At 39.5% G+C, this 27,322-nt stretch overlaps 1 long non-coding RNA gene and 1 pseudogene across 1 annotated transcript; both read right to left on the reverse strand.

The window, feature by feature from the left end:
- Positions 1-7,750: 7,750 nt before the first annotated feature.
- LOC106723855 lies at positions 7,751-8,036 on the reverse strand. The gene is made up of 2 exons (XR_001359590.1): positions 7,920-8,036; positions 7,751-7,887 (listed from the first exon to the last, which is right to left on the reverse strand). It is a non-coding gene; the product is annotated as an uncharacterized LOC106723855 (long non-coding RNA).
- A 382-nt stretch (positions 8,037-8,418) lies between these two features.
- Positions 8,419-9,721, reverse strand: LOC102238733 (annotated as a pseudogene).
- Between the last annotated feature and the right edge of the window lie 17,601 nt (positions 9,722-27,322).

The following is a 27,322-nucleotide window of genomic DNA, read 5'->3' on the forward strand; positions in this document are numbered from 1 at the left end:
CATTTAATATTTTGGTAACACCATTTCCAATAGACTGAGTAGAAAGATAATCAGTCTTTCCTCTAGCATAGCGGTTCTCAACCTGTAGGTTGCGACCCCTTTGGCGGTCGAATGACCCTTTCACAGGGGTTGCCTAAGACCATCCTGCATATCAGAGATTTACATTACGATTCATAACAGTAGGAACATTACAGTTATGAAGTAGAAACAAAAATAATTTTATGGTTGGGTCACAGCATGAGGAACTGTATTTAAAGGGCCAGAAGATTGAAAACCACTGCTCTAGCATGAGTGATGGAAGTGTTTTTCTTAGCATTGATAACACAGAACACTTTTTGGCAGTTTTACAACCATTATTGGTAATATCTGGTGACTCTTTAGGATTGCTGTCAAATGTGGGGCAATCGCTATAAATTTTTTTTTTTTACATAAGTTGAAAAATTTGAAAGAACTTCCCCATACTAACTTCTTGTTTCTCCTCTGCTACTCACAAATTTCCAGCAGCAAACTTAATCACCAAGTTCACACCTCGGCACTGCAAGTTCACATCATGTCACAATGTGGGGAGGATTCCTGAAAGCCATTCTATATTAAGACAGCTAAAGTAATAAGTATACGTGGTCGTGACTACCTCGCAGCGAGTCATAAAGTTACCTGTTAAACCCAAAGTAGATGTATCTGCATCTCTCCCCCTTTTTTAGTCACTTCCTCCAAAAAGCCCGAGGCCATTTGAGCACAAAGGGAAGGATGAAGGAAGGGAAGCCAAAGTGAAAAGAGGGAGAAGGCAGGGTTTCACTATCTCATTATTACAAACTTTACAGAATATAGTGACCATGTATGTGAACACACTGTTTGAGCCCCTCCTAGGCCTGGCCTCTGCATAGCTTTAACAAATGATGAGCACTTATCTTTCAGCTTCTGTGCCTTCACAAGGTATTTGCCTCTTTGCTTAAGAGCCAAGTCAAAAAATAAAATAGGTATCACCAGTAAGAAATAATGAACACTAAGAATGACTTGTTTTCCTTATATTTAAATAGTGGCAAAAGCTATTTTTTTAAAGCTATTTTCAACTCTCCTTTTCAGGTCTTGATAAGAGCAGGAGAGAAATGGACCTTTAAATATCTGAAGCAGTTTAATGAGACTGGCTCACTTAAAAGTTATTTGAATATTTTCTAGGACTATGAAAAAATTTCAAGGTACACTTAAAACCTGTGGATAAAATTTTACTTGTTTTTTTCTTTAGAATCTATGTATGATTTTTAAAAAATCCTTACTGGAAGATATGTTTTTTATTGATTTTAGAGAGAGGACAGGAGAGAGAGACAGAGAGAGAGAGCGAGAAAGAGAAATATCGACCTATTGCCTCCTATTCACACCCTTACTGAGGATTGAACTCACAACCTAGGTATGTGCCCTGACCAGGAATTGAACCCACAACCTTCTGGTGTATGGGATGGTGCTCCAACCAACTGAGCCACCAGGCCAGGGCTATGTATCTTATTCCAAAAATAATTTAAAACATTTATCAAATCAGATAAAAAATTATACAATACCAAGATGATATGCAAGAAATTGTACTATGCAAAAAATTGTACTATAGTACAATTATTTTACATGCATTCTACATCAGTGTTTCACTTTATAAATGTTTAATATTATCCACTTCATTACCAAAAATAAAATTATATACTAATCTATCAACCAGTTAATTTTAGCAATAACTTTTTTTCATTAAATATATAGGAAAAGTACAGTTATGATGTTACAGTTATCTCAGAGTTTTTACATGTGATTTTTATTTAATTATTCTCACATGTTAAGCATACATGCTACACAAAATTCACTGAAGGTATGTCATGTTATTTTATAAATTCCGTAAAGTATAATCTTAACTAGACATTACATTGGATTATAATAGCCTAAGAAATGAGAAATAAATTCTCATATTTTTATAAATCAATATGATGCAGATAAGTAAATTATCATAAAATTTTAAATTTTCATTTGCCTTTTTTCCTCTTTCCTTGATATGAATATTAGACATTTCTCTGAATTGAAAAATGAACTCAAACTTTTTATGAGAGTTGGATTGCACTGATTGTTGAGAGAGATGACTTGTTTTGCTTAGTAGGTTGTCTCTAGACTATTTTCCACAAATTGAAAGAGCTAAATCCCCAGCTTTAAGATTTGCATTTAAAAAGGTATTTAAACATATGATACAATAAAAGCATTTAATAAAAAATATTATAGCAGAGGTGTATGAAAATAAGCAATGTTTCTATTTTTCCATTTCTTTCTGAATCTAACTGCAAAGTGCCTCAAGAAGGCATAATTAATAAATATTTGATAAATTTTAGTGAAGCCTGTTGATATACTTCCCCAAAGTTGAGAAATTAAAAGATTCTGTTGACTAACAAATGCTTTTGCAAATCAGGTAATTTTCAATCCTTTTCTTTCAAAACAGTTGAAGGCAGACCCTGTTAAAGTTGTCAGCTCATACATCATTAAAACTAATTTTGATAATACATCACCACATAATATTTGGCATATGTTTCAAGTTTGAAGAATCGAGTAACATTGCTAGAAAAAGTATTCCATTCCCATACTATTGACTGTGTCTGTGAGGGTTTTGTGTTTATTTTTGTTGTTGTTGTTTGTTTTTTGTTTTGCTTAATTCCTCTACCTTTTTCATGTAGCCCCTCAATGCCCCTCCAGGTTGACAGCTATCAATCTGTTCTCTGTATGGGCGGGGGCAGGTAGGAGAGTGTAAGGAGGGAATAAATAATGATGGAAGGAGACTTGAACACACAATACAATATTCAGATTATGTATTATAACATTGTACACTTGAAACCTATATAATTTTATTAACCAATGTCACTTCAATAAATTCAATAATAATTAAAATATTCTTTCATTCCTATTTACTTAATTAGATCAGCAAGATCTCTCAGGCCTTACCATACGAAAAACAGTGAGTTAAATAAGATTGGTGTTCTACCCCATCCCATTTTAGCAACAAATAATATTCATCCAGGAATACATGAGCTTATTGAAGTAAAAATCAGCCCTAGTTATCTCATTATGAGAATCATTTCCAATTAAACTTCACTCTGTTTAAATTGTGTTCTAAGTTTGCAATATATTTATTACACTAATTGTATTATAATAATATATGACTAATAGTTCTAGTTATAACTCAATGCAAAAAACCCCCACAATTTTTGAACATTTAGAGCCTTATGTTCAAAAAGCATTTAATAAACATAAAATTTTAATTTATATACATACTAGAGGCCTGGTGCATGAAATTCGTGCATGGAGGGGGGGTGTTCCCCTCAGCAAAGCCTGAACCCTCTCCAATCCAGGATCTCTCTCACAATCTGGGACCATTGGCTCCTAACTGCTCATTGGCCTGCCTTCCTGATCGCCCCTAACTGCCCCCCCTGCTGGCTTAGTCACCCCCAACAGTCCCTCCCCTTGCCAGCCTAGTTGCCCCCAGCTGCCCCCCATGCCGCCTGGTCACCCCCACCTGCCTCCCCTGAGGGCCTGGTCACCCTTTGCAACCTGCTGCTTGTTCGTTTGGTCGCCCCTCACTAACCCCCTGCTGGCCTAGTCACCCCATGCAGTCTGTTCGGTTGTCCATTCGGTTGTGATTGTCACTTAGGCTTTTATATATATATATAGATATAGATTTTTTGTGACAGATATATTTTATAAAATTAATAAAAGACTCAAGAATAAAAATAAATTACAAGAAGATAAAAATGTAGAAAACTAAAATAGAATATGAAGGAGGAAATGGAGTATTTTGAAATTTTTCTTATAAAGAGGCCATGAACTTTTAAATTTGAAAATGTGGGTATTAAATTACTGTGGCATTTGAAGTCCATTGGTTACATATGTTTTTATTTTCTTACTAGAGGCCCGGTGCACAAAAATTTGTGCACTGGGGGGGGGGGTCCATCAGCCCGGCCTGTGCCCTCTCGCAGTCTGGGACCCCTTGGGGGATGTCTACCTGCTGGCTTAGGCCCGCTCCCTTAGGGATGGCTGGCAATCAGACATCCCTCTGGCAGCCCAGGAGCCCTGGGGGATGTCCACTTGCCAGCGGGGAGCAGACCTAAGCTGCAGTCAGACATCCTTAGCGCTGCTGAGGAGGCAGGAGAGGCTCCCACCACCACCACTGTGCTGGCACCTGTCAGCCTGGCTTGTGGCTGAGCAGAGCTCCCCCTGTGGGAGTGCACTGACCATCAGGGGGCAACTCCTGCATTGAGCGTGTCATAGTAACCAGTCATTCCCAGTTGTTCTGTTGTTAGGGTCAATTTGCATATTATGCTTTTAGTATATAGGATAGAGGCCTGGTGCAAGGGTGGGGGCCAGCTGGTTTGCCCTGAAGGGTGTCCAGAATCAGGGTGGGGGTCCCGCTGGGGTGCCTGGCCAGCCTGGGTGAGGGGCTAAGGGCCGTTTTCAGGCTGGCCACAACCCTTTCAGGGTGGGGGGTCCCGCTGGGGTGCCTGGCCAGCCTGGGTGAGAAGCTGATGGCTGTTTGCAGGCTGGCCAAGCCCCCCAGTGGGTACCCTCACCCCATGGGGGTGTGGCCAGCCTGGGTGAGGGCTGTTTTCAGGCTGGCCACACCCCCTTCAGGGTGGGGGGTCCCACTGGGGTGCCTGGCCAGCGTGGGTGAGGGGCTGATGGCTATTTGCAGGCTGGTCAAGCCCCCCAGTGGGGACTTTCACCCCATGGGTGTGTGGCCAGCCTGGGTGAGAGGCTGATGTCTGTTTGCAGGCTGGCCATGCCCCTCCAGCAGGGACTCTTACTCCATGGGGGCATGGCCAGCCTGGGTAAGGGACTGAGGACCGTTTTAAGGCTGGCCACAGCCCCTTCAGGGTGGGAGGTCCCGCTGGGGTGCCTGGTCAGCCTGGGTGAGTGGCTGAGGGCTTTTTTCAGGGTGGCCAAGTCCCCCAGCGACCCAAGCTCCCAGCCTCTCCTTTTTTTCTTTCTTTTTCAGCACCTCTGTGAGTGGAGGCCAGTCTGGCTGGAAGCAGGTATCTGGATTTATTTGTCTTCTATAATTGAAACTTTGTAGCCTTGAGCAGAGGCCACGCAGGCCAGGGCCAGTGGGAAGCTTGGCTTCCTCCATCGCTGGGGCAACCCAAGCCTCCTGCTCACTCCAGCTCATGGCCACTGGCCGCCATCTTGGTTGGGTTAATTTGCATAGTCACTCTGATTGGCTGGTGGGCATAGCAGAGGTACGGTCAATTTGCATGTTTCTTCTTTATTAGATAGGATGGTAAAAATACTTGACATTTACCCTCTTAATAGGTCTTGTGTGTACAATACAGTCTTGACTATAGGCACAGTTTGGTACAGAGAACTTAGAACATATTCATCTTGCTTAACTGAAACTTTACACTCATTGATTAACAACTCCTTATTCCCTCCTTCCCCAGCCCTTGCATCCACCATTCTCCTCACTACTTTTATGAGGTCAATTATTTCAGGTTTCACATACAAGTGAGATCTTACAGTATTTGTCTTTCTGTGTGTGGTTTATTTCACTTAGTACAATGTCCTCCAGGTTCATCCATGTTGCCACAAATGGCAGGATTTCCTTCTATATTAAGGCTGAATAATATCACATTGCATATATACTAGTAGATATATATATATACATATCATATATATCACATTTTCTTTATTCATTCATCTATCAACAGACCCTTAGTTCATTTCCATATCTTGGCTATTACAAATAGTGCTGCAATGAACATGAGAGTACAGATATCTTTGAGATCCTGATTTCAATACTTAATTTCATATATTCCCAGAAGTGGGATTACTGGATCATATGGTACAGCTATTTTTAATGTTTTGAGGAACCTCCATACTCTTTTCCATAGCCCCTGCATCATTTTGCTTTTCCACTCACAGTATTCAAGGTTTCGATTTTTCCACATCCTCACCAACACTTACTATCTTTGTTCTTTTTTTTAATAATAGCCATCCTAAAAGGTATAAAGTGATATCTCATTCTGATTGTTATTATTTCCCTGATGATTAGTGACATTGACCATCTTTTAATATGTTTGTTGGCCATTCACTGGCTACATTTAAAAGATTTTTATACTAGTTTTATTTTTAAATGACAATATTTATAACATACTGGAATTCCCACCATTTGAAAAGTAGGATCAAAATTTTTAGATGGCTTTTTAAACATGTGCAAAAAGTACATTGGTTTTCAAAGTAATTTCAAGAGATACAGGAGAAACTATATGATGACTAATGCTAATGGTGCTGTAAAGATATTATGATATATTTTCTTTGAAATAATTTTATTATGTTCAAGAGAGCATATAACTTAAAAGTTAAACAATAATATTATGATTATTATGAAAATTAGTCATCCTCTCCAAGAGGTCAGCAAACTATACCCCACCAGCTGTTTTATTGGAACACGGCATCTATGTCCATTTGTTTCCATATTGTACCTGGTGGATTTCACACTAGAAGGACAGAGGGGAATATTTGCATTAGAGACCATATGGTCTGCATAGGCTAAAATATGTAATATGTGATCCTTTTCAGTAAATGTCAGTCCCTGCTCTATCTCATCCTTCTTTATTATCAGCGAATCAGAAATTAAAACTTTTTAGCTATTTCTTCTGGTATTTAACTCTACATTTATAAATGTCATGTATATAGCTATCTATCATCCTACATTGAAAGAGATACAGGCACACACACGTACTTCAAACAGATACACAAACACTTCCTTTTGCTTAAATCAAAATTTAGGGTTTTATTATTATTTTTTAAGTTTCTGTGACCATATAATTATTTTTAACTGCTGATACATTTTATTTCTTTTCTGTGCTATTTCTTGATTTTCCTGAAATTAAATTACCTTGATGTACAGAGATAAAACTATTTTAATGTAACCTCAAATTGGTATAGCACTGGGACATTTCAGAAGAATTATACCCACATGCCCCTAATATAGGTGCAGAAAAGTGTACAAATCTTAAGTGTGCAGCTCAATAAAATTTTACAAAATGTAACCACTCCCCACATCAAGATATAGAACATTAATAGCACCCGGCCGTGTCTCTTCATTTCCTCCAAATTATAGCCCCCAATATAACCGCTTACTATTGCCATCATTATTGATTTATATTCCTGCTTTTGAACTGGAAGAAACGAAATCATGCAGCAGTTACTGTACTGTGTCTGATTTCTTTCATGAAGGTCTGCAAGATGTATTTATGTGGTTGCATGCAGGCAGTTCTCAGTCATTCTCATGATGACTTTTGTAAGAAATGCCGAACCATCCTCCAAAGTGGCTACACCATTCGGCCTTCCCAGCAGCAGTGAAGGAAAGCTCCTGCTTCCCTCCTCACCAGCACTGTTGCCGTCAGTGTTCTGGATTGGGGCCATCCTGGCAGGTGGCTAGTGCTCTCTCATTTTAATTTTAATTTCTTTTTTTGAAGGTGGGGTTTGTTGTTTTATTATAAAAGAAAAACTAACTCCTCAGAATCTTAACGAACGAAAAGGAATTTTTCACACTCAGAACAGACACCAGGATACAAAATTACAAGTGTTTAACCCCAGTCCTGTCCCCCTCCCCTCTAAGAGGAGACAGGGAGGAGACAGTGGAAGCAAACAAGCATTCTGTAAGAGACTACAAATATGATTAAAATCTAAACTTTTTTTAATATATGAAAAATTATTTTAATTTTTCATATATTAATTTTTTAATATATGAAAAGGCCTGCTTTAGTGACATGCTAGTCCCCCAGAAAATAACCCAATATCCCCTTGTCAGTAACATACATGCTCAAGTTGATCAGCCAACTCATATTTCTAAACCCCTGTGCATACATGTGTCTTTATAAACCAAAGCCATGGGGCTCGGTGACTGCTGCTATTTGCTCCTGGTAGCCGACTCATGTCCAGAAGGGCAGGCAGGGCACAGAGAAACCCTTAAAGGTAGTGAGGGTTTAACAGCCCCTAACAGCCAACTTTCCAAGCACCCCTCCTCCTCAAAAAGAGAGCCTTATTTCTAATTTCATCTCAAATTTGGCTCCCAGTGACCAGAACGGTCTTTCTCCTTTAGAGAAAGCACACATATCCATATATATATAATGTTTTTGTTTTTGCATTTAAATATAAAAACACTACTCTGATTTGTGTTATAGATGGAGGATCAAGCAATGAGAACTTTTTCTTCGAAGGTAGGGAAGCTTCAATGATAGGGGAGAAAAGTGTGTGTGTGTGTGTGTGTGTGTGTGTGTGTGTGTGTGTGAAGAGACTAAGAACGGGACCCCCCTCTAACCTGGCCAAAGAAAGCAGGAGATATTAACCGGGCACGAGGAATAAAAAAAAGATTTTGATATTCTGCTCTTAGAGTCACATTTGTTATAACAATTGAGGGCCGAGAGTGGGAGCGGGAGGAAGAAGTACTTAGAAGGAGCCGGATGGCTGCAAGTCTAGTCCACGTAGTGTTTGTACTGGACGGGCTCGTCGCCAGTGTCGTTGAGAAGACACGTGCGGATGAGGGCTTCTGTCACTGCGAAGGGGTCACAGTTGGCAGAGGGCGCCGGTCTTCAAAGGACCCCTTCTCCTGGCCCACAGCCCGGGGAATGCGGATGCTGGCGCTACGGTTGGCCATGCTGGGGGAGAAGTCATTGATGTTGGAGGTTTCACTGAATCCAGTGAGGCGCCGGGCTTTGTCCCGGCCCCCCTTGGGATCGTAGGCTCGGATGTGGTACTGGTGCCGCCTGCTCGGCCTCTCGATGGACTCCTCTCTGTACTTCAGACCGTTCTCCTCCCGCAGGGCCTTGGTGCTGACGTTGGTGGGGCAGCCTGCTCCAGCCCAGTTCCCAGGAATGGGCTTGGGGTCAGAGGTTGCTATCACTCCAAAGTCTTCACACGCTCGGTGCAAGCTGAAACGGGCCACCCAGAGATGATCGCCCATGGCGATTCCTTCACGGGGTCCTATTAGGAATTCCCACTGGGCAAGCGTGACCCCGGCATTGTCCCTTCGAGCTGGATGCCAGCATACAAGCAGGCCCGGGAGTGAGCCTCCACAGTATCCCTGCCGTAGGCTCTGTCGCTCCCACGCTGCAGTAGTAAGGACCGTGGGGTCCAGGGAAGCCATTGGAAGGCCAACCGAAGTTGCCCATCTGTGCCCATGAGAGTATACTCCTCTCCATTCCAAACCAGGGATGCTGAGCTCACCATGCCCATTATCCGTTTGCAGGTATATCTTAAATTGGGCTCTGCAGGTTTGCGGTTGTACTTTAAGACTTCACAGAACACCAGCTTGATGGGGTCCTTGTGGAAAGGGTCCCGAAACATGGCAGCAGGAAAGAGATACATGTCACTGTTGGAGCCTTCAGACTGCATAGTACTAGAGCCATCGAAATTCCACTCGGGCAACTCTTCTATGCTCTTGGGCTCACTGTCCAGGGTCCGGGTCTTGCATCGCAGTCCTTCTCCAGTAGCGTCAATCCAGATGACACAGCTTGGACTTTATCACCCTGAGGCAGGGGCATGAACATCTGCTTGATGCCTTTGTTCAAGTGGGAACTCGCTGAGGTGGACATGGTGGAAGTTGCTCTCGGGGGCAGGGCGGGCAGGCCATGAGAGCAGGGTGCAGAGAGGGGAAGAGAGGAAGCTGGGAGTGCTGCTCAGACACTCGGCTCTTTTCCTATCCTCAGCTCTCTTAATTTTAATTTCTTAGTGACACATGATTTTGAGCATCTTTCCATATGCTTCTTTTCCATCTGTGTATCTTCTTTGGTGAGGTGTCTGCTCAGGTCTTTGCCACAATTTTAATGTGTTTTCTTATTGTCCATAAGGTTCTTTAAATTTTAAGGTTATAGTCCTTTTTCAGATGTGTCTTTGGCAGATATTTTCTCTCAGTCTGTGCCCTACCTTCTCATGCTCTTCATGGCACATTTTGCAGAACACATGTTTTTAAGTCAGCTTTTTTTTTTTTTTTCATGGATTGTGCCTCGGTGTTATATGTCTAAAAATTTATCTCTACACTCAAGGCTATCTAGATTTTATCCTATCTTATCATCTAGGAGTTTTGTAGTTTCGCATTTAGGTCTGCGATCCATTTTAAGTTAATTTCTGTGAAAGGTGTAAGGTCTGTGTCTCATTTCATTTCTTTCTTTTTTGCATGTACATGTCTAGTTGTTCCAGTTCCATTTGTTGAGAAGACTAACTTTTCCCCAGTGTAATGCCTTTGCTCATTTGTCAATGATGCTCTGGCTGCTTTTTAAGTTTTTCTTTCTTTCTTTCAAAGTGGGGGGGTCCTAGATGTAGTTTTCTTTTTTACATATCTCATTTTGAGCTTGTAGACCTTCTTGATTATTTAGCGTTGTAGTTTTCATAATTTTGGAAAATATTTTGGCCAATATCTCTGCCACTATTTTTTCTGTCCCACTCCTTATTTCTCTTTTTCTGGGACTCAATTTATACACATATTGAATCATTTTCTTTATATCATATGTGAGTATGCAAACTTTTTATTTTTCACACTTTCTTCTCTCTAAGCTACAACTTGGATTCTTTTCACTGACCTATTGTCCAATTCATTAATCTTTTTTACTATGTTTAATATGCTATTAAATCCAACCATTGGATTTAATATGGTTTTTAATTGCAATCATTGTATCTATTAGTTCCAGGGTTTCTGTGGTACTTTTTAATATATTTTATTTCTCTATTGATCTCTCTCCCTTACCCCCAACATCCCCTACCTTCCATCTTTTATGATATGTTCTTAAATATTTTAATCATAGTTGTATTTTAAAGTATATTTCTTATTACCTCTGGGTCTATTCCAATGTCTGTTTATTCCTCTCTTCAATTTTTAGTATTGCTTCTGTCTTCTAGCATAACTAGTAATTTTTTATTGAATGTTATATAGGAGATTAATCCAAATGGGGTCCATCCTGGAGTAACAGTGATCCTCATTCAAGACTTCCTAGTTACAGATTTGTATGCGAATAATAAAACAGGTATATATACACATGGTATTTTCTTTAAAATATTTTTTCCAACTGTCCATTTGTAATAGATATTTAACATAAGGTGGACATAATTACAGTCATGATTGTTCATGCATAGTGAATTTACATTACTCAGAAACTCACCCAGTTTTTGGCCAGCAGACACTGCTTTGACACTAGATTCTTCTGATCACTGCTAATCAAATGTTATGCTCTTGTCCAAAGGGGTGTCATATAACCTAAGTATGCATATAAGGCTCTCTCTCCACAACCCAGCAGAATTTGTTATACATGTCAACAATGTCCCAATTTATTTTTCCCCTCTTTCTCTCTGTGATATGTGTATGCACACAGATATTGCATCAATCAGGGTCTAATCAGGAGACAAACCATATGAATCATCATTTTAACAGATAATTTAAGTTATTGTTAACTAGATACTGGAGAATGGAAAAGACAATTATTGACCACTTAGATAACCCCCAGTGGCAGCTGTAAGATCAGCTACCACCCCTAGGGCTAGGAGAGAAAAAGAGATAGGTTGGAATTACCATAAACAGGGATCATGAAGGTGGGAGCCCAGGGGGGTGATGCTAACACCAGGCTGGTGCTGATATCACTGAGAGAGGGCGCTGATGCTGGTTATGTGAATGTTGTTCAACCTACATAGTGTAAACAATTGCTACATTATTTACAGGAACAAAATGCTGACCCATAAAAATGGAATGATGATGAAAACAATAGGACAAAAAAAACAAGAAATATGAAGCAAAATAAGAAGGAAAATTTTTTTTGTCCCTCCTCTAGCCTTTCATTGTTCCTCTGATAGCCCCCAAGAAGGAGTTACCTACAAAAGAAAGAGCAACATCATATTTCTCCCACTTTGGCATGCACATTTCATTCACGTTTAAACACGTTTGCCATTGGCATGAATCTTAGAATAGATGGCAATGTTTTTCTTTCTTAATGTCATGGAAAATAATGATGGCTCTCATAATCAATGGTTTCTTCAACTTCATGGAATGTGGTATTTTTAAATGCATAGAGTGACTTCTATCACCAAACTTTCTGACCCTGGTAATTATTGCTTTCTCTTTTAAGTTCTCACGTACCATCTGTTAAATAGTTCTACAGTTTTGTAGGAGTCCAGTGTTAATCTTTTTTACTTATACTTTCTGAATTACTTCCCTCCTTTGTAACCCTCTCCCACCTCCAGAATTATGGTAGCCGTTTTACATTCTGTTGAACCCTCTTTCGGGAGTCATTGTGGTATATTCTTCATTTCAGGCACTGAGCAGTGATTCTGAGATCACATAAGCCACATTGGTGTTTTGCCATTTGAGTCATATGGCCAGGAAAACTCCCTTACAGAATTACAGCTCTCTCCTATGTGAGTTTCAAATTCCTTATTTTATAGTACTTGTTACTTTTCCCAGTCAGTTTGCATGTGTTGTTTCAGGTTTGTGGCAACTTCTCATTACCCCGCAACAACACCAATTCTGACAACATGATAATAAATCTGTTGTTTTCTGGCTCTTTCTAGACAAACTTGAAGCTGAACTAGAACCTTACTTCCACTTTAAAGGGCACTCCAAAAGTATTTTGTGTAAATTCTGTTGCATATATTTTTGCTTGTAATGTTTTGTGTGGCTCTGGAGTTACACCTCTTCATTTCATCTTGAGTTTGGCTTGAAAATATTTGAAGTTAAGAAGAAATATAAAAATGCAGGTTATTGATGTGACTTATCAATATACAAAAAGAAAAGAAATATCACCTTGTAACACCATTGAATAAAGGTGATTTTTCCAACTAAAATGGACTCTATATTATTGATTAGACAATGTATTTAGTTAGCTATTTCTATTAAGAAACTGCTGCAAGCCCTAACCAGTTTGGCTTAGTCGATAGAGCGTTGGCCTGCGGACTCAAGGGTCCTGGGTTCGATTCTGGTCAAGGGCATGTACCTTGGTTGCAGGCACATCCCCAGTGGGGAGTGTGCGGGAGGCAGCTGATCGATGTTTCTCTCTCATCAATGTTTCTGACTCTCTATCTCGCTCCCTTCCTCTCTGTAAAAAATCAATAAAATATATATTTAAAAAAAAGAAACTGCTGCAAACTCAAGATTTTTGTATGAAAATCTCCACACTCAATAAGACAAGGTCATTGTATGTAATTTCTTCTAGGTTATTTCAGATGATTTTAACCAAAATTGTGTTGCTGTATAAATAGGTAACCATTTTCTCATGTTCCTATTTTTCTCACTATTCATCTAGTCTTTTATAATAGTTTCCTTATCCCCCACTGCCAAACCCTAAGCTTGTGACACATATTTTAGGTTTATATTTTATGAAGAACCCCAACTGAGGATATGAATACCTATATTAGTTAATTACCACTACCTAAGGGAGAAACTCTCAGAACTTAGTTGCACATAATTATAATTCTATTAATTCTTGTGGGTGTTTGCATCAGTTGGGGTTAGGTTGATCAAGGCTAGGCTTGGTTGGCCTTGGCTCTGAGATGCAGGTCAAGCCCATGTCTCCTCCACATGCTTTTCATCCTCTTTGGACCAACATGTTCTTTTCATGTTATCCTTACGGCAATGGATGAAAGATGAGACAGCAAGCCCCTAAGTACAAACATGCTTCAAACCCTTACTTATATCATGTCTGCTAATATCCCATTGCCAAAGCAAACTCAATGGGCAGGGGAGTATATTCTACCCACAGGAGTAGGGGGTGGGGATGCATATTTGCTCAACAATAATTCAACTATCCTAAGGGTTAACTAGAGAGTAAACATAGAAATCTCAGACAAAAAGTTCATGCTAATGGATCTTTCAGAATATCTGTCATTAAACAAATGCTAGTCACCTTTCTGTCCACAGTTCAAGGACATGCTTTGGTCATGGTAATCCTAACAAGAGTCTATTTGTGACACATTCGTTTATGACCTAATGGTGGCACAAAGAGAATAGTCTTTAAGCTACATAAAGAGTTTTATGGACTGGGTTGTGTTCCTCTCCAAATTCCTGCATTGAAGCCCTAACTCCTGAAGTGACTATATTTGGAGATAGTGTCTTGAGGGACAAATTATGGTTAAATGAGATCATAAGGGGGGCATCCTAGTTTGATGGAACTAATGTCCTTATGAGAAAAGTAATAGAGACTATAGGGCTCTTTCTCTGCATGGGCACAGAGGAAAGACCATGTGAAGACACAGTGAAAAGGTAACCCATCTACAAACCAGAGGCGAGCTCTTATCAGAAACCAAACTTGCCACACCTTGGTCATGGAATTGCAGACTGCAGAATGTGAGAATATAAATGTCTCTTATTTAAACCACCTTGTCTGCACTATTTTGTGAGAACAGCCTGAGCAGACAAATACAGAGAAATAATGTTGAAAAAGGCTGCTGTGTATGACTTAAAAAAATTAATGGAAGACCACAAATTGAGCCTGAGTCCATATTATTGCAATATTTTTAGATATCAAACTCAGATTCTGAGAGTAGGAAAGTAACAGAATCTGATATAAGAAATTTGGGAGAGGTGAGCCTTGTGGAGATTGAGAGTGTGCATGCTCTATTAAGATGCACTAAAATGCAACCATTATATTAAAAAGTGGTAGAAATAAAAATAAATCCGTTTGAATTCCAATTGCAGTGTGTCAGTTTGCACCCAGGACTCTAGACTACTCTCCTACCAGAACTCTTCCTATAATAAAATGATTGAATCCTCAAGGTCTCTTTGGGGATGATCCTCTTTTAGATTCATCTGTATTCTGACCCATTTTAAAGCAATGATTCTGATTCTGTTTTCTGACTCAATGAGGAGGTGGAGAATCTGAAGAAAAATGATTGGAAGTCAGTTTTATAAGACAAACGTGAAAAAACAACACCACCTACATTATTTAATAGATTGAAGAGTAAACGTTAGCTTGCAAAATCATGGACTTTAAGATAGATTCATTAGAACTGTGGTATACAACTAGTCCCCCCCATCCCTATGGAGATTGAAACTGTAAGAAGCCCACCTAAGGCTAACAAGGAGTAATGATAATTTGAAAATAATAACTAGGAAAGAAATAGCTCTGATGACCTGTTGAGGACCCTTCTAACTTCACGTCAGCAAAGGATGGAGTGTTTCTAGTTGAATGTGGCCCCATTAAAGGAAGCACAATGAGTGTTCAAGTAGTAAAAGGGAAAGGTACTGAAATAAAAATATTAAGTGGAAAAATTTCCTTCTTTACCCATAAAATATATTAATAGTATTTGTTTATTTATAGACACACATGAATGCATGCAACATAAATATGCATCTTCTTTCTGATCTTTGGAAACAGAATTTTCTTGTGTAGCATGCACACTCAGAGAAAAACCCAGGAGATCTCCCCCAGCCTGAGTTATGGCTATTATTTGTTTAGATCAGAAGCCTTTGTTTTGATGGCCTCATAGCAAATAGACTCAAAAATATAAAGCAGGTAAAAAAAAGTTAGTCAATGAGAACACAGCAAAATGCACTGCCAGTCTCATGTTATAGGCCAGTTAGTAAACCCTGTCAGACAAGCTAATACTTTTATACCAATAAGCACATATTTGTTTTTCTTTCTAAGTGCAGGTGTTTCAGGCCTCTGTGCTCCCAATTGGTGCTGTGAGTTTGACTGTCTCTCTGATATGCTCTTTCCAGCTGATTCCTCTTCACTGTTACTATACATCACTGATCCCGGAGATGTTTACTTTGAGATTAAAGGAAAGAAAAGAAACAGTTTTACTTGGTAAAATAATTCTAGGATATATAAACATCCCATCCTAAAGTTCTCTATGTACCAAAATATTTCACCATCTTCACTTTCCACAAGGTGCCTGGGCTGTGGTTACATGAGAGGAGTAACTTTGAACTCTCCCTTCAGGACCCAAAAGAGAAGAGAGAATTTTATTCTCCTGAGGGTCATTTGGAAATGCTTCCAAACTGATTTCCACATTGTGATAAATAATGTCAACAAATTCTCAATCCAACTAAAGTGTAATACTAAGATTTTTTTGTTCTGTGAAGGAGTTCTCCAAAACTTGAAATATTCAGGAGGTCATTCTGCTCCTGGATCTAACCTGCAAATATATCTTGGGGGCTAATTTTCTTAGGTACAGAGAGTAGTCCATAGAGCCCAGGATAGACATGCTGTATTTGGCAAGTCTAGGGGGCTTTCCTAGGACCACAGGTGGAACCCTTCATTTTGGTCCTTCTAAGTGAGAGAGGATGAGAGCAGAGGGTGATAGTGATGAAGACGAAAAGTAGCAAGGGGACCAGTCTAAATGAAAACACAGCAAGAATCGCTCTCTTTCCATATATGTATGAATTAGAAACTAGCCGAATGGGACTCCATCCCATGAGATCTATTCTATGAAGCATGCTTCTACCTCCCATTAGCCTGGTATGAATGAGGCTTTTGTAATAATAATGAAGCTCAAAGAGGGAGACCTTTGCTGCCTAATCCATAGGGTATATTCTCTTGATGGACCTATAATTCCTATTATAGCTAATGGGTGTTCTGAAGTGATATTTTTAAAAAAAAAGATTTCTGTCCCATTGTGTGAAAAAGGTAAAGGTCTCTCTTTGCAAGCCTCATTATCATTCAAACTGATCTTTTCTCTCTCAAAAGATGTGTCTCTCCCTCGAGGTGCTTGTAAGAAGGGAGAGCCTTGGAAATTACACATCTGGTAAATAGAACAGATTTCAATGCAGTTTGCTCTATAGTGCTTAGTGTGTTTCTCTTGGATACCAATGAAAAGGTTTTAAACTTAGAAAAAACATTATTGTTTCAACAAAATGGGTTCACATTTATTCAAAGAGCATATGTTCTGCAAATGTGATATAGCAAAGGTTATTCTGAAACCATAAAAAATATGAATTCTTTACTTCTAATAAATGAACAAAGGCAAGCTATTCATATCTCTATGCATATTATAGTCTTTCTCTTTTATTTCACTACATAGAATTTTTCAAAGCTAATAGAAAATGAAAGTAGGAAATAGGAAACAAAACTAATATGAAAAACATTATTTTTAAGGCAATTTTTTCAGCATTTTTAATTTTTGGCTGTAGCATTTTTTTTCTGACACTTTGTGGGAATTGCCATCTTGCATTGTTGAATGGACCACTTTGTCCCTCTGAAATGACGTCCTCCTCATAAACACGGGCTATGTATTTTGCATCTCCCATGATACTTTCACACAATATTCAGTAAACCATATAGGTTTATGTGACTGTGGTGGTTTGTATTGTATCTACAGGGCTAATCTGAACTACATTTCCCAGAATCCTCTTTGCTATGTTTTTATTATTTTTTATTTTTTTAGTTAGTAGTCCAAATGAGAAATTCATGTAAAATTCAGGAGTGGGGAAAAAGCATCAGTCACCTGGTTCTGTAGGTCGGCATGCTAGAAGGCAGCCTGGGAGATGGGCATGCAGAGCCCCTGGCAGACTTAGCTTGTTCTCACTCTCTCACTGCACCAGGGGCACCACGTCCTCTGCAAGAAGCAGAGGCAGCAGGCTTCCCTGTGTGGGAATGGACCTCTCCACAAGCCTCCTTCCTGTCCCACCAAATCTGGACTTGCCCATCCTCCCAGATTCCCTGAAAAACTCCTATTTGCCTACTTACACCACTACTTCAGAGGGGCTGCATAGTGAGCCTACTACTCAGCCAGCTTCTCCACAATTGTGTCCTTTTTTATATGGAGAGTCTCTTATCTCATGACTAGTGACCCAGTGCACAGATTCGTGCACATTGAAAGGAAATTAATTAGAAGGTGGCCAGTGGGGCGGGACTGGGTAAGACAGGCTGGACACACCCTGGAGCCAACCTCCCTTAGTCCCTCCCTGGCATCTGCAGAATGAGTGGGGTCCCTCCAGTAGGTAGGGTCCCTCAGCTTGGCCTGTGGTAATTGCTCCGAAACCAGCTCTCTGACATCTCCCAAGGGGTCCTAAAGTGCGGGAGGGTACTCTGCAAAGTTGCTGTCATACAGGGTGTGGAACGCAAAAGCAAGTGTGCAGTAAACTGGATTCAGGGCCCACAATGCTCCAGCAACAACATAACCATGGCTGAAGGTAGAATCACGTGGCCCCACAAGGAATCGGGCTCCCTCCTCTCTGGTTTCAGGTTGCATCACCCGAGAACTGGTGCTGCCAAGTCACTGAAGCTCAGCAGCTACTGTGTTGAGTGTCTGCCCCCGGGTGGTCAGTGCACGTCATAACGACCGGTTGGACAGGTGGAGGGACACTTAGCATATTAGCTATATATATATATATATACACACACACACATTTTGTGCTTCCATTCATCAGTTGATCACACTCAAGGTCTCACCTTCTGTTTTTAAATCCTGACACAAATGATTTGTATATGTTAGTATAAAATGAGAGACTTCTGGTTTTCCTTTAGAAAATAAGTGATTCTTATGCATCATAAAGGTTTTTATTCTATTTTATTTTTCTTAATTTAGAGAGCGAGAGGAAGGGAGAGGGAAAGAGAGAAACACAAATTTAAGAGCAAATTGATTGGCTGCCTCCTGCGAGCAGAGTCAACACATTGATTGGCTGTCTCCTGCACACAGAACCCCCAACGGGGCATGTGCCCTGGTGGAAAATCTAACTGGCAACCTTTAGGTGCACAAGGCAATGCCCAACCAACTGAACCACACCAGCCAGGGCCATCATAAGGTTTCAAGTACAACAAAACCTAATTAGCTCTGGACATAATGCTACATCATTCATTTGAGGTTGAGGTAACTGAACCAAAAGTAACTTTGTGAAAGAAGGACAAATCATAGTAAAACCAGTTCATAGGGGGAATCATTTTCTAATTGAAAGGAAAAATTATTTCCTTCATTACACTCTTCATATTATATAGAAAAATCATTAATACAGGAAAAAGGATAATTTCACTTTAACATTACCTATTTAGATAATTGAACTTACAGCAAGTACTTAAAAGTGACACATCAACTAACTTTGTTGGCCTTTCCCATATTTCAATTAGTGAATACATACAATATATTCCATTTTATAAAAAGGTAAAAATAAGAAGTAAAAATATTCTGGCCATTGAGTAAATTAGTGTTATGTCAAGACTATTTTATATTCTTTTTGTAATTCAAATTACTCATTAGAGCATATCTTTTATTTTATAAGAAGAGTAAAATGCTTTAAGAAAAATCAAAGTTGCAATATGGGACAAAAACTTAATTTATCTAAGTTCCAGATAGTTCTACTAGTATTTTCAGGCTTCATTTAAATAGCATTGGTTATATTTCACCTGTTTAAGGAGTGTTGCTCTAATTCTCAGATAATTATTTGGCATGTCATAATAAATCCACATGGTTTTATAGTCATGTATTGGTTCTAAATATGTTGGTCCCAAATTTCTTAGCTTGGATTTGGCAAATTTTATAGGCTTAACTTAACCATCATTCTATTTTTATATTATAGACAATTCCAATTTTTTTATACTAATACTAGCAGACTTTCACCTTTAACAAAATGGAATGGCCCATGTTGCTATTTAACCTTTGACAATAAGGAAAACATTTATAGGAATACATTGGTGTTTCACCATGTGTCCCAAGCCATCTGCAAGTCCTATAAAAGCCTATGTTCTCTACATGATTCTTATATTCTTAAAGATCTAAACAAATTGTAAAGTAACTTTTTTTAAAATTCTCTACAGGATTGAACATTTTGGTTTTTTTTCAGTTTTTTTAAAATATATTCTTATTGATTTTTTACAGAGAGGAAGGGAGAGGGATAGAGAGTTAGAAGCATCGATGAGAGAGAAACATCGATCAGCTGCCTCCTACACACCCCCTACTGGGGATGTGCCCGCAACCAAGGTACATGCCCTTGACCGGAATTGAACCTGGGACCCTTCAGTCCTTAGGCCGATGCTCTATCCACTGAACCAAACCAGTTAGGGCTATAAAGTAACATTTTAAGCAGATCTATAGAGACTGCTATCTGATTCTGCTGCCCAGTGGGGGGGGTAGGTATAAATCTTTGCAAGAAGAATTCCATGACAGAAATGTTTCTTAGCCTCAGCTGTAGTGCATGTGGTGCTAGAAGAAAAATATTGGCTGAAGAGTAGTACTGGGGGTTCAAGCCAGAGAAAGGGGTCCACATGGATTGTCAGGGCTTAGCTATCTGGAGAAAGAAGGAAGAAGCTGGGAGCAAGAGTGACAGCTAAAAAATAGGCAAGTCAAGAAGGTCTCAAGTATTTGCTGGTAGTAATAGAAAAATGAGGAGGAAAAGCCTGGAAAAGTCCTAGAGATAGGGAGTTGAGCCTGATGCTGAAGTTTTATACCCTCTCAATAATAATCTTTGTAAATGCATTTAATATATCCAGAGTGCCCTGGCCAGTGTGACTCAGTTGGTTGGAGAGTCGTCCCATACACCAAAAGGTGCTGGGTTTGATTCCCAGGCAGAGCACATACCCAAGTTGCAGGTTTGATCCCCTTTTGGGGTGTGTATGACAACCACCCTCTCTCTCTCCCCCCTTCCTCTCTCTAAAATCAATAAAAATATATCCTGGGATAAGGATTAAAAAATATATCCAGAGTGAGTTAGAACAGCATAACTAAAATGAAGAAAGGAACAGCTTTTTATCATTCCCTGAAGTCAATTCTCTGCCATTGAATCAGGTGGTGTGTGTGTGTGTGTGTGTGTGTGTGTGTGTGTGTTGGCGCGGGGGGCATCACTGATTTAAATAAAGCTTTCTCCAGCAAAGTTTTCTTTCTTCCTTTTTTATCACCAATCTTTCTTCCTTTTTAAATCACCAATCTTTGGAAAGAATAATTGAGCACAATCTTCTCAAAGAATAATTAAGCACACTTATTCCAATTCTTGGTGCCAACTGTACTAAGAATGACCTTGACCCAGCTATCATGGTTCTTGACTTTGCCATGAGTTTTCTGGCCCCTAACTTAGACTGTGAGGTACAGAATTCTCTGCCCTGGCTTTGGAAGCAGGCCTCACTGTGGCCACAGAAGATAAGGATGGCCCTTGAATCTGTTTCTAGTTCTTCAGCCTAGTTATCCTGAGACACAGAGCTCTAGTTCAGAATTTTAGAAGGCCAGCCAATGTGCTCTATAGCTACTAAAGTTGACTCTAATATTGTGCTTAATAATGTAATTTAACTGTATTTTCAAAAACAGAATTATTTCTCCATCAGAAATAAGTAGTCTTCAGAGACTAGCTGAAATGCTTATCACAAAATGAGGAAGTGTGTTCCCCATACACCTCCTGAGAACACAATGTTACAAAGGCACTGACACCGCCTGGCATCAACAATACAAAGGATGGGGCGGGGCGGGGGGGAGGGGGCGAGGAGGAGTTGGAGAGAAGGTTTCAGAAAGTATAGTGAGAAGGAATTGGTTAAATGGAGACCAAATTTAACAAAGAGAATTGGAAAACCAAGAGGATATACATTCGCTCTGCTCATAAAGACAATATTTATACCAAAGATCTGGTCCTGATTGAGTAATTTTTTAATGTTGACAACCAAACTATAATTGAGGCAAAAGTAGAAAAACCCAACCCTGATTGTCATTAGCCAGTTTTTTTAAAAATATATTTTATTAATTTTTTACAGAGAGGAAGGGAGAGAGATATAGAGAGTTAGAAACATCAATGAGAGAGAAACATCAATCAGCTGCCTCCTGCACACCCCCTACTGGGGATGTGCCTGCAACCAAGGTACATGCCCTTGACCAGAATTGAACATGGGACCCTTGAGTCTGCAGGCCGATGCTCTATCCACAAGGCCAAACCAGCTAGGGACATTAGCCAGTTTTTTTCCTGAGTTATCTAGACCTTTTTTTCTACTCAATTTTATATGGTATGTCCTGTGAATAAAAAAAGCAAGAGAGACAAAGCAGCTATTCCATAGGGATTTCTTGGATAGCTAGAGGAGAGACAATGGCAAAATGAAAGGGAGAATGAGAAGGAAACAGTGCAGCAAATGTGTGCAATGATAATATCCATACACACAAAAATCATTTCATATTCCCAGTAGAGAAAATATTGGGAGTTTACTTGTGTGTGTTTATAATGGGATACCAGTCAGAAAGAAAAATGATATGCAACTTCCCTAAAAGTACATATGTATGTTAACTAAAATTGAACGAGAAGACTGTATACCTAGGAAAAATAAAACTTCTTCATGAAATCTATGAGCAAATTCTTGGACTAACTGTGCCTGCATATCAACACTACAGCAAGACACCCAGAACTTCTCTGAGCTCAATGTGAGGGAGAGGCGAGAAAAAGATACAGCACCCAATCTATTATTAATGACAGGTCTGTGTGAAAGGTAGAGATTTTGTAAAATTTTTATGGGCCAAAGGAAAATGTTTGCAAATATCAAAAGAGAGAAAAGAAATATTGTCTGTGATCTAAATATCAAAGTCTGTGCATTTTCAATTTTGGCAAAGTTATGATACCCCACCACTACCCTATAAGGACCCTACAAAGTTACAGACATCATCTGAACTAGATCAGAGAAGAATCATGGGACAGTATAGTGATGGAGTTGAAATAAATTTTCAATTTCTATTGATATGCAGCAGCTGTATTGAATATACATAGGTACATTTAACATAATAAAACAACAGTAACTGTGGTCCATACATACAAAATTGTCTGTTTATTCTTTGTTGAGACTTTCTTTGTGCATAACATTTTCACTGACTTTTTTTTTTGAGCCTGTGAGAAGAATCAAATTATGCTTATTAAAAATATGTGTATTTGTGGAGGGATATGCGTTCCTATAACCTTCATTATGATGCTCTTAATTAACCAATATGCCTCATAATAAAGTATCTAGCTGTCACCGAAATCAACACTTTTCAGTTATTAATAGATTAAAAAAGGAATGTTAATTTCTTCAAGCTCCATTTCATTTGGTCTCATTACTTCAGGAGCCAGATGGTTCCAGGGCTGGACCTGTCAACAGTTACTGTGAGGAAGAATACATTCAGAAACACCAAAGCAAAGTATGAATAATAGCTGAAAAATGAAATCTGAGGTAGCCGTGCACAATGCATAAGGCAGGGCATAAAGTCATTCTGCCGAGAAATCGAGAAAATTATGAATCAGGCACATTTTAATTGATGTTTCTTTTTCTGAACACCCTCTCTTTTCCTCCCCACTCCCCATTAAATTTTTCCCACCTTCCCCTCCAATAACAGCAGTGAGGCTCCAGCTGTGCTGTGGAGCGGTTCTCCATTTGTCAGGTGTCTGACTATTTCTCTTGTCCCTCATGCTGCCGGAATCTGACAGATCTCCTTCACTGTTGGTTGATTGATGATGTCAACTTGCAAGAGACAGTACCACCAGCAGCCACATTTTTCAAGATATTTTCTTCTTGGATTTTAAAAATTCTTCCTGAATGCTTCCAAAGGAAGTCACCCTGAAGGGCATCTCCAGCTTGGTTCCTCCGCCTGCTCTGTGACAGACAGAGTTGGGGATTTGAAACAGATGAGTTAGTCTATCTTACCTATTGGGTGAAACAACCTCCAGGTTTCCAGACAACTTTCAGATTACACCATTATGTAATTCAGCCAAGTGGTGGTCCATGTTCAAAACTTAAGCGACATGATATTTGGTGAAATTTCTGTGCTTTCAAGCAAGTAATTTGCTCAGAATATACTACAGTCTCTGTTTTTTTTTGCCAAATAGGGTCAATATTTTCTCCTTGTAAAATATTTTGTGATGTTCAAGTGTTAAGTGTTGCACAACTTGCATTTCTGTGCCATAGTAACTCATGTGGTATTGTTTTGTATTGCTAGTCATTCTTAACCACAGATGTGAGTCAATACCTACCTGCCCCCTAGTGGACCTGAGGCAACTTGCAGCTTGCTTTTTTTTTTTTTTTCCTTTTTTTAAAGGAGAGATTTGCTAATTTGGGGTCATTAGTACCAATAAGCCTAGCAACTGAAAATTTCAGTCTTACAGAACTTGATGGAATCCAGCTTTCTTGTCCAAACTCGCACTTTACAGATTAAAAACACACACATAAAAACAGAAGAATTTGGAAGATGTGTGTAAGGTCCTAGATATTATTTAACCAGCTCCAGATGAGAAAAGTAAAGAAACAAAACAGAATCCAGAGCTGACCCCAGGCTTTGGATCTTTTTCAATGAAAACAGCTACATCTCCTTATAAATCCTGAAATTTATTCACTTATCCAAGCATTCATTTAATATTTTTTTGAAAACATACTATGTTATAGGCATTGTTGGAGGCATTGGAGATACCTGATTAACAAGTGTATCATCCAGTGATTATTTTCAATAGTCTTTTCAACGTCTATAGAAAAGTAACTCACCCTCAAGCCATTATTTCATTCTTAATAACAACTAAAAACAGTGCTTAGTTAAAGATAAAAGTATATTTCTTTCAGGATACATTTTCCTCCATATAAGGAGGAAAAAAATCCCATTCTGTGATTCTTTCATCCAGGCTAGTGACCTGTACTTCAAACAGGTGAGAATCCAGTTCAACTGTCTGAGGGAAAGAGATCATGCACAGTCCATGAGCTCCTTAACACTTCTCTCTGAAAGGCATGGGCTCCTCTATCTGTTCTGCCTGTAAGGTTTCTCTCTTTGTCCCCAAATTGATGAGAACTAATCTTCTAAGAAAATATGGCAACTTTTTGCAAAAGGACACATTTTAGAAAAAGACAAATGTTAATAGGACACCTTTTTTTCTCCCAAAACTCAAAGCAAGAACAGATGTATTGAGTAGCATGTAAAAGCACTTTACATTCTTCCAATTAAAATTACCTATTTGAAGAAAAAAAATTTTTTAAATAAATTTTAAAAAATAAAATAAATAAAATAAAATTACCTACTTGACTGAATAGAATAGTGCCCAAATGGAAGTTTATACTGAATTCTGGAGACTAAACTTAACCAAATAGTCAATAATTGTGTGGCAAAAGAGGATTTTCTTTCTATTCTTCCAGCCAGCAGGCTGTATTTATCCTGAGCCTCTAGCTACCCTTTAGGTGTAGACTGAGAATACCACTGGCAATTAGATTTGTCTGAGTAAGCAAGGAAGACCTGTGGGTCAGGCCCTGGAAATGTTTATTCCTATGAGGTGTTAGAAATGCTTATCGATGGTGTCACGGGAATGAGACAAAAATTTTAAAAATTCTTCCTGAATGCTTCCAAAGGAACTGGATCGCCAAGGCAAATTTCCTTCTGCAGCAGGGCGCATTTGCCGGCTTGGAAATCATGGGCAAAGCACTCCCAACGGGAATTCCATTGGGGTTTTATTCCCGGATGCGGTCTGCCCTGACCCTCACTCTGACTCTGACTTGATTGGCCAGAGCTCAGAGCTCGGATTCACATTATTGCATGATTGGCTAATTCAGAGGAAGGGGAGGGGTAAGACGATGGCCCCCTGAGAATCTGAAGGTCATATAAAAATGGTGGAGCCTAAGATGGCGGTGAGCTCCTTTCTTTGACAGAAAAGACGGCTGGTTCACTCTCACAGAGGGACTGAGTATCCTCTTGGGAAAGGTCCCATCTTAAGAGGAGTGAAACTCACATATTCACTTTGGCTCAATAAAGTATCTCAGCCATTAAAAAACAGGGTATATCTTAATAGAGCACATTGTCACTCATTTCTCAAGTGAGTTCACCCACCTCCATGTCCTTGAGACCTAGAAAGGGGAGAATTATTAGAATAAACTGAATAAGCTGTTTTCCCACAAACTTGCTGGAGACATTGGAAATCTAAAGTATCTTGGATTACATTGAAACTGGGGCATTGCGTCCCCTTGGGCATTGGACATATGAACACCTTGGGCTCCAGCACATCATTTCCACCATGACCCCAGGTGCAGTGAAAGCTGGGTCTGCCTCTTTATTTTTATTTATTTATTTTTTATTATATTTTATTGATTTTTTACAGAGAGGAAGGGAGAGGCATAGAGAGTTAGAAACATCGATGAGAGAGAAGCATCTATCAGCTGCCTCCTGCACACCTCCTACTGGGGATGTGCCTGCAACCAAGGTACATGCCCTTGGTCGGAATCGAACCTGGGACCCTTGAGTCTGCAGGCCAACGCTCTATCCAGTGAGCCAAACCAGCTAGGGCTGCCTCTTTATTTGTGACAGTCTCCATCACGCACGGCTCCAGCAACAGCCAGAGCAGAGCCAGCAGAGCCAGGTGGTGCCAGACACTGGAGCAAAGGATGACATTGGCTCAGACTTTCCTTGACAGGGACCTCCAGCAAGACCATGAACAAGGGCTCAGTGGAGCAATCACCACAGAGGGTCAGAGCAGGAGGGAAGGAGAGTGGGAGTGGCCTCTTTGGAGCTCCAAGGATTTGTTGGTGAGTACCCATAACGGATCCCCAGGGGCCCCCAGAAATAGCTGGTGGAATTGAAGGAATGAAAGGAGTTCCACAGGTTTCCCAGTTGGAAGAATTAAGGCCTGGAAATGTGTTAAGTGGGCCCATTTTACCCTTAGAATGATGTGACTTGAGAATAGAAAATTTAAGAAACCTTCTAAAGGTAGCAGGGTAGTTCTTTGTAGAAGACAAAGGGGAGCCATGACTTATGTGTTTAGTCTTTGTTCTGCCACTGAGTACCACACACTGGAAAGGCCACTTTGGTTTTTAATCCACATGTTAGAATGTTAGAACTGGGTATTATTCAGGTCCTTGGGGGAACTGTATTTAAAAGTTCCTATAACTATTTATTCTCTTCTGACTAAAAAGGTCTTAACATTTCCCTCATTTGACTTAGTTTTGGACAGACTTCTTCCTGACAGTAAGCACTTGACCTCCTTTTTCTTAGAGCATTTACTTTATAAATTTGCAATTATAAATTTTCTCTGTCCCTTTGAGTATTAAAATTTATCCCAGGCTCTTGCCAGTTTTATAATCCATGGATGTCTTTCTCCAGGACCTGGGAGCCATCCCTTTGAAATGTAGTCATCAAGAAAGGTAGCACCTCTATCTTCCTATCTGTGGGAGTACAGGAGCCTGATTTCCATAGGCTCCAAATAGCAAACACAGATTGCCTAATCACATGGGTCAACCTCCCTGCTAATGTTCATAGTACTTTCCCCCTAGCCCAGTGATGGCGAACCTATGACACGCTTGTCAGAGGTGACACACGAACTCATTTTTTTGGTTGATTTTTCTTTGTTAAATGGTATTTACATATATAAAATAAATATCAAAAATATAAATCTTTGTTTTACTATGGTTGCAAATATCAAAAAATTTGTATATGT

This window comes from Myotis brandtii, unplaced genomic scaffold (genome assembly GCF_000412655.1).
Source record: "Myotis brandtii unplaced genomic scaffold, ASM41265v1 scaffold663, whole genome shotgun sequence".
NCBI classification, from domain to species: domain Eukaryota; kingdom Metazoa; phylum Chordata; class Mammalia; order Chiroptera; family Vespertilionidae; genus Myotis; species Myotis brandtii.